This window comes from Eurosta solidaginis, chromosome 1, assembly GCF_040869045.1.
Source record: "Eurosta solidaginis isolate ZX-2024a chromosome 1, ASM4086904v1, whole genome shotgun sequence".
Taxonomy (NCBI): domain Eukaryota; kingdom Metazoa; phylum Arthropoda; class Insecta; order Diptera; family Tephritidae; genus Eurosta; species Eurosta solidaginis.
Window position 1 is genome coordinate 228846910 of NC_090319.1, and position 12247 is coordinate 228859156.

The 12247-nt window shown below is 34.9% G+C and overlaps 1 protein-coding gene and 2 long non-coding RNA genes across 7 annotated transcripts in view; 1 reads left to right on the top strand and 2 right to left on the bottom strand.

Moving 5' to 3' along the window:
* Positions 1 to 12247, bottom strand: part of mRpS11 (mitochondrial ribosomal protein S11) — a 170072-nt gene that overhangs the window by 87535 nt on the left and 70290 nt on the right. The window lies entirely within an intron of this gene.
* LOC137237050 (uncharacterized) overlaps positions 1 to 12247 on the top strand; it is a 154704-nt gene that overhangs the window by 48596 nt on the left and 93861 nt on the right. The window lies entirely within an intron of this gene.
* Positions 8397 to 9238, bottom strand: LOC137237047 (uncharacterized). 2 transcript variants are annotated; one of them, XR_010948783.1, is made up of 2 exons: positions 8770 to 9238; positions 8397 to 8676 (listed from the first exon to the last, which is right to left on the bottom strand). It is a non-coding gene; the product is annotated as an uncharacterized lncRNA (long non-coding RNA). The 2 variants fall into 2 exon arrangements; XR_010948782.1 differs by having other exon boundaries at positions 8754 to 9238.

Consider the following 12247-nt stretch of genomic DNA (forward strand, 5'->3'; position numbering starts at 1 on the left):
GCCAGAACTAGGCTAAAGTATTTCGGTCGCGACTCACTTGGATCTCCCGGGGAGCTATCCAAGCTTGAGATCGGTATCATTCGGAAACTTATCGTTGCTACCCAACGATTCTCTAAGTAGTTATACCTACGTCACCGTTATTTTAGTTTATTATATGTGGTATCACAACGGACCTTCATGTTGTCCAAGTGAGCTTCCCCTATTAGGGAAGCTACCACCCAACCTAACCTAGACCCATAGATAAACGAAGATGGATAACCAGAACTTTTCCTTTTCGAGTTAACGAAACTATAAAAAACATTTCGGGTTGTTAACGAATGGAAGTTTTCAGTGGGATATGTAATTTTTATAACAGTGTTGGTTGAGAAGATGAAAATTGGATCGAGCAACTAAAGAGTTAGAAAAGTCTGTAGATTTTCCAAATCTTTTTTATTTATTTTATTTTTTATTTATTTAACGTCGACGCAAACACAAAGCGGTCGACTAATTATTGTAATAGAACAGATATATATGTAAATACAAAGCCATCCTTAAAATTAAAGAGTTTAAAAGAGGTACATAGAAAATTAATATATTATAAAAATTTGACATCGCATTGCATAAGAAAAAATAAAATTAAAATATCAGGCTAAACCTAAGAGTATGGCAGTATGTAAGGCGGCAAACGAAGATTCAAAGTCAATGCAGTTATACAAATCATTGTAATGTGAGCACCAATGACGCAAGGCACTATTTTTGGCGAAATTTTGCCGGCATAGAGGTAAATGAAAAGGCACAAAATGTCTGGAGGTCCTAGCAGGAACAGCAAAATTTAGTTGACTGATTTGGTCAGGGGAGTCAATCACGCCGATGATGAGCTTGTGAATGAACATAACGCCGAGTAATACGCTACGATTCTCTAGAGATGGCAAATTAATTAGAAGAAGCCTATTCGTGTATGGTCGAAGATGAGTACTTGATTCCCAGTTAAGACCTCGTAATGCAAAAATTAAAAACTGTCTCTAGATCGACTCAATCCGATCTGTATGGATTTGATAGATTGGAGACCACACACATGAACAGTACTCGAGAATAGGACGTACCAGCGAGGTATAAAGAATCTTAGTGAAATAAGGGTCATCAAACTCTTTAGCCCAACGTTTGACAAATCCCAGTACACCAGTTGCTTTGTTTATATTGGGTGAAATATGTATGGTAAAACTTAATTTCGGATCAAAAATAACACCTAGATCAGTTACAACAGATATCCGCTCCGAAGGGTTGCCGTTAAGTATATAAGATGACAGGACCGGCTTCACCCGGTGAAAAGTCATTTGCTTACATTTAGTGTAATTCAAAGAAAGTAAATTTGCGGTGCACCAGCTTTGAAATGAGTCAAGATCGGTCTAAACCTGATCAAAACAAGACAAGTTTGAAAGCAGATATGTGTAACAAAATTTTACATTATCTTCGTATATAAAAACTCTAGAATGTAAGATAACCTGTGGTAAGTCATTAATGAACAGGGTGAAAAGTAATGGAACCAAATGGCTACCCTGGGGCACGCCTGAAGTTACATCAAACGACTTTGGAAGATTGTTGTTGAAGAAAATTCGCCGAGACCTATTTTCAAGATAACTTGAAATCCAACTTAATAAAGGCGTTGGAAAGCCCAGAAGATCAAGTTTGTGAACTAAGAGCTAGTGTTTAACAGAGTCAAATGCTTTACTAAAGTCGGTGTAAATTACATCTGTTTGTTTGCATTCTAAAAAACCATTCATAACAAAAGACGTAAATTCAAGCAAGTTGGTAGTTGTTGATCTGCGATGCACAAAACCATGTTGACAAGGTCATATTAAAGAGATCGTTTTCCGCCTGGTCCTTCCAACGGAGTGGGGGCCGCCCTCTACCTCTGCTTCCATAGGCGGGTTCCGATAGAAACACTTTCTTGGCCGGAGCATCATCTTTCATTCGCATAACATGGCCTAGCCAGCGCAGCCGCCGCGTTTTAATTCGCTGGACTATGTTGATGTCTGCGTATAGCTCGTACAGCTCATCATTAAATCTTCTTCGGTACTCGCCATCGCGAACGTAGAGGTTCATAAATCTTTCGAAGAACTTTTCTCTCGAACACTCCCAAAGCCGCATCATCTGCTGTTGTCATGGTCCATGCTTCTGCCCCAATCCGACGCATGAAAGATTATTTCGGATCTTGGTATTTCTTTACCGCAAAGACTAAAATACATTAACTTAGTTTTGCTGCTTACCACGAGTTTATGGCTTGCAAACCCAGATCTTAACAAATAAACATCATAACTTATATCAGCAATAGACTCGTATGCGATGGCAAGGTCATCAGCAAAGGCTGTAACTTTACCAATAAATGGTAACGAAAATATAGTTAATGTAGATTAAAAACAAAACTGGTCCAAGAACCAAGCCCTGGGGTTCTCCTAGTGTTATAAGCCTCGGTTTACTTAGATTATTACCAACTCTTACTTTTTGAACTCTATTTTTAAGGTAGGATTTAAACCAACTGAGGATGTTACCTCGAAAACCAGCGGAATTAAGCTTCTTGATTCAAATATTGTGGTCCACCATATCAATTGCCTTTGTGATGTCCACAAAAAGACTTGTACAACTTTTCCTATCATCAATTGCCTTATAAATAAATGAACAAAACTCTAAGAGAACATTTTCGGTAAAAAGACCGGATCTAAACCCAAATTGCATTGAGCTAAAGTAATTTATTTTCTCTAGATATGCTAATATTCTGCTTTTTACTGCCTTCCCGAACACTTTTGAAATAGAAGATAGCAGAGATATAGGCCTGTAATTATTTTGGTCTTTTTTATTTCCTTTTTATAAGAGCGGTATTACAGTGGCACATTTTAAGTCTTCTGGAAAAACCCCAGAGGCTATACTTGAATTAAATAAATTTAACGTTTAAATTTCAACGTTTGATTTGAAATATTATCACAACCACTTGAGCCAGAATTGTTCAATGAATTGATTATACTAAGTATTTCAGAACCTGAAATCGGATCAAAAAAAAGCTATTACTGGGAGGTGCGAAACCTAAGAGCATTGGGTCAGAATGACACATGCAAGGCATTGAGTTACTCGTTGTAGCAGAGGATGTTCCAACACTTACAAAAAAGTTATTGAAAACTTCAGCAACTTCCAAAGGTTTCGAGACGTCCACACCATTCAAGCTCAACACACGTGGGTCATGCTTAGCTTTTAACTTCCTGTTCATAATTCTATTAAATGCGTCCCATTCTTTTCTAGTGTCACCTTGTGCTGACAATACTAAGTCCTGGAAATATTTGTCGCGCCTTGAACGGATGCTTTTATTAATTTTATTAGATAAGCGACGTGTACGATTCCGCAGTTCAGTGTTTGTTGGGTGGCTGTTGCATTTTCTGCGTAATTTATTCTTTAGCTGTATCCTTTTAATTAATGAATTAGTAACCCAAGGCTTACGAGATAGCGTGGATTTTTTCGGGAAAAAAGAAAGACTGGAAAGGTTTATGTAACTCGTAAGTGCATTTAGAAATAGGCCATATGCTTTCGTAACGTCATCTTCATAAAAAAACATCTTCCCAGTGTTCATATCGAAGTGATTCTTTAAGAATTCTTTAATTTAATTTCTTGATAGCTGATGGCGATTCCCAGTGTTCATATCGAAGTGATTCTTTAAGAATTCTTTAATTTAATTTCTTGATAGCTGATGGCGATTCGCAATTGTCAACTCTTCTACTCACATTAAGGTCCTTAAGTTGACAACCAGTCATGCAGTGATCAGAGATGCCAAAATCCAATTTTATGCCGGTATACTCAACGTTGCCGTATAATTAATCCTTCCATATACATGATTAATGCAGGTGCCTGAATCTGGACGGGTAGGCTCTTCAATTATAGAAATTAAACCATGGCTTGCCAAAAGGGCAAGGTAGTTGTATAGTATAGCATTTTGGCTAAGTAGATCGAGATTGAAATCTCCTAGAAAAAATAAGTTAGTTTCTTTTTCTTCACTTAAAAGAACAGAAAACTCATCTTGAAAAAGTTTAAAGTTATTTGAATGAAGCTTATACACATAAAAAAGTAAGCGGTATATTGCTCAATATCAACGATATTTTAATGACATCGGCGCTTGACAGGCTGAGACATTTTACTACACACTCATATTTATTATTTATAAATACTCCAACACCACCTGCAGAATAGGAATCATTTGTATTTGCATAAAAATTGTAATTATTGATGTTGCAATCATTAGTTTCATAAGTTAAAATCCAAATTTCTGAAACGATTATAATATCGGGAAGGCCAACAAGGGATTATGGTGCACAACAGTGAAAGTGCTGGCCTCTGATGCTAGTAGACGAGAATTACTAATAATGTTTATAGTAGGGCTGTTTATTGTAAGAACGGATCTTGAATTCATAATTTCTGTAGCTTTACAAAACTTTTATTACTAATATTAAATTTAAGTTTCAGATAGATCATTAAACGTTCTTATATTCACAGCACTACTATTTTCATTTTTTTTTCATTAATATCCTGGAGTTGCTAAACCATAAATATTTATACTGCTTTTCTTTTTTAACTTTACTGGCCGCTAAGAACAAAGCTCTGTAATAGCCAGTAAAGCTGTTATTAATATAAATATTATTATTATTATTATTGCAAGCATCAGAAAACAGCGACGAATTCAGCTTCTTCTTGCAGTACGTTTGGCCACCATAATTTTTTTCTTAGTTTCTAAAGTATTGAACTTAACTCTAACTACGTTTCCGATGTTGTTATTCAGCGAATGTGTTGATCGCGCATTGATACGCTTGACGCTAACTTCATCGCTCTCACTATCCAACACCTGCACATTTAACGCATCCCTGAAAACTTTCTGTATGCATTCTCTTGCATTTTCGTTGGTGACTTTCGGCACGCCAACAACTTCAATTGCGTTTTCCAGTTTCAATTGTTCTTTAAAATTTAACATGCTCTCAAGCTTATCTACCCTCTTGCTCAACTTCGCGTTTTCTTCTTTGAGTTGTTCTATGGTATTTAGGTACGAAATGTTTATTTGCTTTAGGTTAAGTATCTCTTCGTATAGAATCTGAAGAGTTACTTTAGTATTATTTTTAATATCGCATGTTGCTTTATCTTGTTCATGCAAATAAACAAATTCTGCTTGCTTGTTTGTTTATGCAGCTCACCTGATATCTGTTATACTTTCCCATCTTTATTCGCTTGTTTTCCCGCATTATCGGCAGCATTGGCTTGTTTCTTACTCACATTAGGTGCATTTGTGGTTTGTTGTTGCATTCTGCTCTCTGCTGGTATTGGCGTTGTTTTTGCATGCAGTGTTTTTCTGCGTAAAGCGCTGCATTTGTCACAGCGATACTTTTTGTTTTTGGCCTTGTAAAATTCAATATCAGCGTCTTTCATATTAACGCATTTGCAGTGAAAATAATTCATGCAATCCGAACAATCAATTTTGTTGGCATTACTTCGTTCAATTTTTTCTCTACATATTAAGCAATTCATCTTGAAAATTTATTAATTTAACAATTAATGACAATTTATTTTACTAGTGAGCGCCCCACGATCACTTGCTTTCACGATAGTTGTCAAACTGCGTATACGACGAGCATAGCCGATGGGAACACAACCATTAAAGAAGCCATCAAGTGTGCTGTAAAATTTTGAGGTTGTTGATTCTACATCATTGCACGAGTAAAGATTTGACCAGTCATGTGCAGCAATAAGTTTATTTAGCTAAATAAAATTCGTTTTATAAAAGCATCTTGAACTGGGTCGAGATTTTGATATCGAAGCATCGAGCATCACAGGCCGAACAAAATCTAGTACAATCTCAAGCGTAGGATGAAGAGGGTCTTCAGGAAGGGATAATGGGGGAATTCGGGTTAGGGTAGTGCCCACAGTGTCATCTGTAAACACTAGGTCTAAAATCTTGTTTTTGCAGTTGAATATATTGTTACGAATATTATCAACACTAAGGAGTACTGCCATCTCTAAGCCAATGCTGGGCAGTGACGTGAATTCACATCCATAAATCAATCATTATGTATCTACACAAACGAATCAATAAATTATGTCTATACATATGTACGTACACGCAGGGAGAAACAGTGCACAAACACATGCAGATATATTATCTGAAATGCTCCTAAATGTATGCAATTGTGATTGTGGAAGTGTCGTTCACACATACAAGCGCATGGGGTATGAGGGAAGCTATAAAAATTATACATCTGTAGTTGTAGCTGAGAAATTTATAACTAACTAGTAAGTTCTGGAATTAGAAAAGCCTAGAAATATGCAACGGGGAGGTCGGACAGTATAAAAGGGTGACAACAGTGGAGGCGAGAGATCAGTTTCATTTAAGCTATCAGTCAGTTTGGTTATTAAACCAGCTAGTTGCAAGGTATAAGTGTTATTGTGAAGTACTTTAATAAAGGCCATTTTTCCATTATTCAATATTTGAGTTATTTATTCAACAGTTTAGTGATTCGAACTTAGCAGAAGATTGCAAATAAGAGGATTTGTAGTAAATTCATTACAATATTGTTAATTTGAACAAGAGATGTGTCTAACAGGCAATTAAAAAATGCATGCTGAGTAGTAGGAGTCATGACATTAGAGTCGATGGTATTGATCCAATTTACTATTGATAAATTGAAATCACCGCTAAGCTTTTATTATTATTATTTATTATTATTACGGCGTTTAAAGCCTAAAACTTAGATTATTACAATTTGTAAGTACATTTTAATAGTAATGGGACTTCTAAAATTTGGGCTGTCGGAATGCATGCGATTCCGATCAGCACGGGAACTGGCGCACAGTGGAACGAAATTGAAAATTACATTTTTTCGTAAAACCTAATTTAAAAATGTTATGACACTTTTAGTAACCGGGTTTCATATTGACATACCCTAACGAGCATATGTGTACATCTAAGTATTTTTTCCAATTTCCAGCAATTTTGGCTTCACTAAAATAATTTTTACTATTCAGACTGGTTTATTGGTAGACGTGGTAAAGCAAGGGCACGGTACAGCGAATGATGGAAATACCGCTAGACGATTTTTCGTTGACATTAAAACTGCCGCCTCTATAACTGGTGTTAGTGAAAATCTCATTCAAAGATTCTCTATAATTTTAGGGGCACTTTCATGTGGGTATCCAATAAATGTACAAAAGTTCAACATGTACGCCAGAGAAACCATTCGAGTTTACGTCGAACTATATGAATGGTATTACATGTGGTGATGTACATATGAATTAGTGATGGACGATATGGCGATTTTGAGCTATCAGCGAAAATAGATATGGCTATTTTTGAATATCGGCTATTTTTTATAGCTATAGCGATCGATTTATTTCAACAAGCGATTCCATACAGAAGAGCGATTTTGAGCTATCAGTGAATATAGGTATGGCTATTTTTTACAGCTATGGCTATTTTTTACAGCTATGGCGATCGCTTTAATTTATCTTTAATAAGCGAATCTGCAATTATTTGTATACTTGTATATAAAAAATGAATGTTTAACTCTTTTTACCAGAGTAGATTGAATGTTATACATTAATTTATACTAAATTAAATTTTATTAGAATATATGAACCAAAATTGGAATAAAAAGAAAAAAGTATGTACCTTTAATTGTAAACTAATGAAATGTGAAATTCTAATTTTCTGAGATGTTATGATATATATTATTAACTGGCTGACGACTATATGTTCAGACTCGTATTACACTCAATGAGATGAAACTAGCTGAAATAAATGTATATGCATCTTTGTTTTATAATTTTGTTAATTGAAAATGCTTTGATTTTTAAATGTAAGATGAATCAACCCGAAATAAATCTGTATATGTAACACCATAAAAACATGATTTATTTACTATATTATACTACACCGATGTATTCAGAAATACTCCGTATGAATTTATTCTGAAAGTTGTATTTGGCTGCATAAATTTGTACAGTAAAGTGAATCAATTTTTAATTAAAAATACAGAGGAAAAATATAGCAAATTCTTCAAACTATTATAAAAATATTCTTTAGCAGAAAATTAGCCACCCACTGCAGTGCCCTAGAAATTAGCCGGAGAATTCAACCATATACAAACCATATGACAAATCTTGAATTGCATTCTCCCAAAAACCTTAAATTTTGAGTTAATCTGTTTACAATAAGACGAGTGATATATGTTTCTATAATTCTTTTATTTTACCATCAAAAACACAAATTTTATAAAACTGTTAACGGCTACTGCCTAGAAGTATGAACTTATGAATAACACAGGCAATCAATCTTAGGCCAAGTCTAAAGACCCATGTCTATTTGGCGTCACATAGTGTAATTAAAAACAAAAAAATTCAGTCATTCCATTTCTTTTATACATTTCATGAAATTAAAGTTTAAACTTATATTGCTTGTTTAATATTTTGACAAATATTAATTATTTTATTATAAATACTTAAATATAAAATCAAAATATAACGAATTTTATATTTTATGATTGGCGTTTAAAAAGATAAGGATTTTAGCCTTTTCATCATCTAAGCGCATTCTTCTCTCGCTTAAAATAAGGCCGGCTTGAGAAAAAAGTCTTTCACAGGGAACCGATGTTCCTAAACACCCCAACTTTTCGCGAGCTATACTATCTCCTATTGGGATACTTGTAATTGTTTTTCTGTCACCATAAAAAAGGATCAACTTTTCGTGCAATTACAGTTTCTTCTATATACCTCTGCACTTCGATAATTGCTTTTGAATGAGTTGTGCCTTGCGGTCTCTTTGATCTTTGCGTTGATTATTTTTGAGTTCGATCTTTCGCTTGTCTGTAAAAATTACCCAAACCACGTGGCTGCTTTTCTAGCCGACTTCACAATGTCGTCGTTCTAGTTGTTGCACAAGTTTGCTTTGTTCCGTTCGCTGTTTCGGAAAGTAAAGCACACAGATGAGCAATGATGAACGATATCTCCCTATCGATGATTGCATCGCTGCTATTAGTATTAGAATTTCATGCTGAAGGAAAATCGCCAATCGCTATAATCGCTATTGGCGATATTCTGCCAGAGGTGATTGTCATTCAAAAGAATCGAATGAAGGAAAATAGCCAATCACTGATATATTTGGATTGCAATAGCTATAGCTATTAGCGATTTGTCAATAGCGGCGATGCAATCACCAATAGCAAAATATCGAGCCATCACTAATATGAATGTATCACTATTTGATCAATTTATTGATAGAATGTTTTAGTGTATTGAAATTATAATGTTAATTTAATGATTTCAAATGAATTTAAATATTTAAAAGAAAGTACAAAGTTAATAAAATGAATTTGATTTAGAGTTTTACAGCTCGCGTCGTTTTCGTCTTTTATTGTTGCCGGTCAAAATACAACTCAACTCCTCTCGCTTTTGTTCATCTCTCTTCGCTGTTGCCACGTTTGGTGTTGACTAACAGAGATGCCAGATCCCTTCTCACATCTCGGCCATCCTACTGCACATTCGCCTCGAATGTATCGTTGTTAATTTCGTTGAAATGCCAAGGTTTCATAAACTCAGCACATGTAGATGTTTTTTTTGGACCATCATATATAATTGCGTCTTTTATTACGTCGTAGGTATTGTTGTTTTTTGCTTTAATGACTTTATACGGTCCCATGTATTTTGGTTTTAACTTCAAACCGCCGCCTAGTTGCGTACGTTTTATTGCAACTACGTCGCCCACTTTGTAAACTGTCGCTGGTTTCCGTCGAAGATTGTATGATCGTTTGTTCTCATTCTGTATTTGTAGAATTTGTTTTTTAGTCTGTTTACGCATTTCATTGCGATCGTCGTTAAATATCTGAATTATCTCGTTATCGATCATCTCCTTCAATTTTACGTCGTATTGTGTACGCATCTTGATACCAACAAGTAACTCGAATGGTGTCGATTTGGTACTTCTGCAGTATGTAGAATTTATTATTTGTTGAACTTTGCTAACATGTTTATACCACTTGCTCGGATCGTCGATAGATAGCTTAGACAAAACTGGTATAATTATCGCATTGAGTCTTTCGACTTGTCCATTAGCTCTCGGAAGACCTGTTGTGATTTTGTGATGAATGATTTTTTCGTCTTCGCTGTATTGTTTGAATTCCTCGGACGTGAAAGCGGAACCTTTGTCAGATATAATCCGTACCGGATTACCAAAAATTGTACTCTGCGCCTGCAATCTTGTTGTAACTTCTTTTGCTGCTGTAGTTTTTGTTGGGTAAAGCCAGCAAAATTTAGTAAAACCGTCGATTACTGCAATTATATGTGTTTATATTGTTTGTGCGTCGATTCCAGCGGTCCCAAAAAATCTATATGTAAAGTTTGTAACGGTTCTTCTTCTCGAACAATTGGATTCAATTCTCCCTCTCGTTTTCCCTTCTTTCGGCTCGACACAATACATGATATGCAACAACTAATGTGTTTTCGAATTTTTTCTTCTAAATTTGGAATGTAATACTCTCCACCAATTACCTCTCGTGTCTTCTTGACCGAGAAATGACCCTTCTCATGCGCTTGTCTAATGATTTCACGTTGTAAATTTAAAGGTACTACTAGAAGTTCGTTGTCGTTAATTAATTTGTATAATAAACCGTTTTTCATAAAATAATTGTTATGTATTGCTTTTTCTGCTAGAATGTCAATAATCGCTTTTAATTCGTCATCTCCTGCTTGTGCATACTTCAATTTACTATGTATACTAGTGTCGTTGATCGTCATTACTGGATATCTACTTAAAGCATATGCATGTCGTATACGAGTTCCAGCTCTATGTTCAATTGTGTAGTCAAACTCTTGTAGCATCATAATCCAATGCGCAACTCTGGTACTAACGTCTTTTTTTTCTGTTGTCTTGGCAAAAGCATTACAGTCAGTTATAAGCTTGAAATGTATGCCTAACAAATATACTCGAAATTTATGTAACGCTTCTATTACTGCTAGAATTTCCAACTCGTAGCTAGTATATTTTCTTTCTGCCTCAGTTGTTTTTTTACTCATGTAATAAACTGGATGTAAAAGACCATCGTCGGGTGATTTTTGCAACAGAACCGCTCCAAAACCATCTATGGAAGCGTCTGTATGCAGCTCAGTTTCGTGTAGCTGATGAAAAATTTTTAAAACAGGTTTTTGTGTAATCAACTTCTTTAAAGTATTAAATGCAACCATTGCATCATTGTTCAAAATAAATTTCGCATCTTTTTTCAATAAGTCGGTTAAGGGTTTGGCAATTATCGAAAATTTTGGAATGAATTTCCGAAAATAACCCACTAGTCCCAAAAAGCTTTGTAGTTGTTTTTGATTATTAGGGATTTGAAATTTTGTAACGGCTTGCGTTTTCGCTTGAGATATACTTATTTTATTGTTTTCTATGATGTGCCCCAAAAAATCAATTTTTTTCTTCAAAAAACAGCATTTTTTTAAATTAATTATTAAACCGTAATCTTCGCATTGTTTCATTACTTGCTTCAACCTTGATATTGCCTCGTCTTCTGATTTCGAAATCTCGAAAAATAGCATTAATGTGACGTTGAAATACACTCGGCGAATTCGTCAAACCAAATGAAACTCTTAAAAATTGATACTGCCCATTGTGAGTAATAAAAGAAGTGTACTTACGGCTTTGTTTTTCTACGCCAACATGGAAAAATCCATTTTTTAGGTCGATTGTACTGAAAAATTTTGCTTCTTGCAGTCGATCTAGCTGATCTTCGATTAGTGGCAAAGGAAAATGGTCACGAACTACAATTTTGTTTAACTGCCTATAGTCCACACACAATCGCGGCGTACCATCACGTTTTTTTGCCAATACTACTGGACTACTGTATTCTGATTCTGATGGTTCTATAATTTTATTTTCTAACCATTCTTCAATTTGATTTTCAATTATGCAACGTTCAGAGTAAGCAAATCTTCGAGGTCGCGAAAAAATTGGAACGTCATCTTTAACTACTATTCGCATTTCTCCATTAGTTGATTTAACCTTTTTTGGTTGATAATTTTTAATTAATTCGTACACTTGCTTCTTAGCTGCCTCACTTGCACTTATTTCAATGTCACTGTTAATATCGTTATAGGTCAAAATATCAATTTTCATAAAATTTGTCAACTCATCTTCATTTTCTGGTTTGTTCACTTGTATTGCATCACGTTTTATTTTAATTTCAGCTTGTTTACAAAA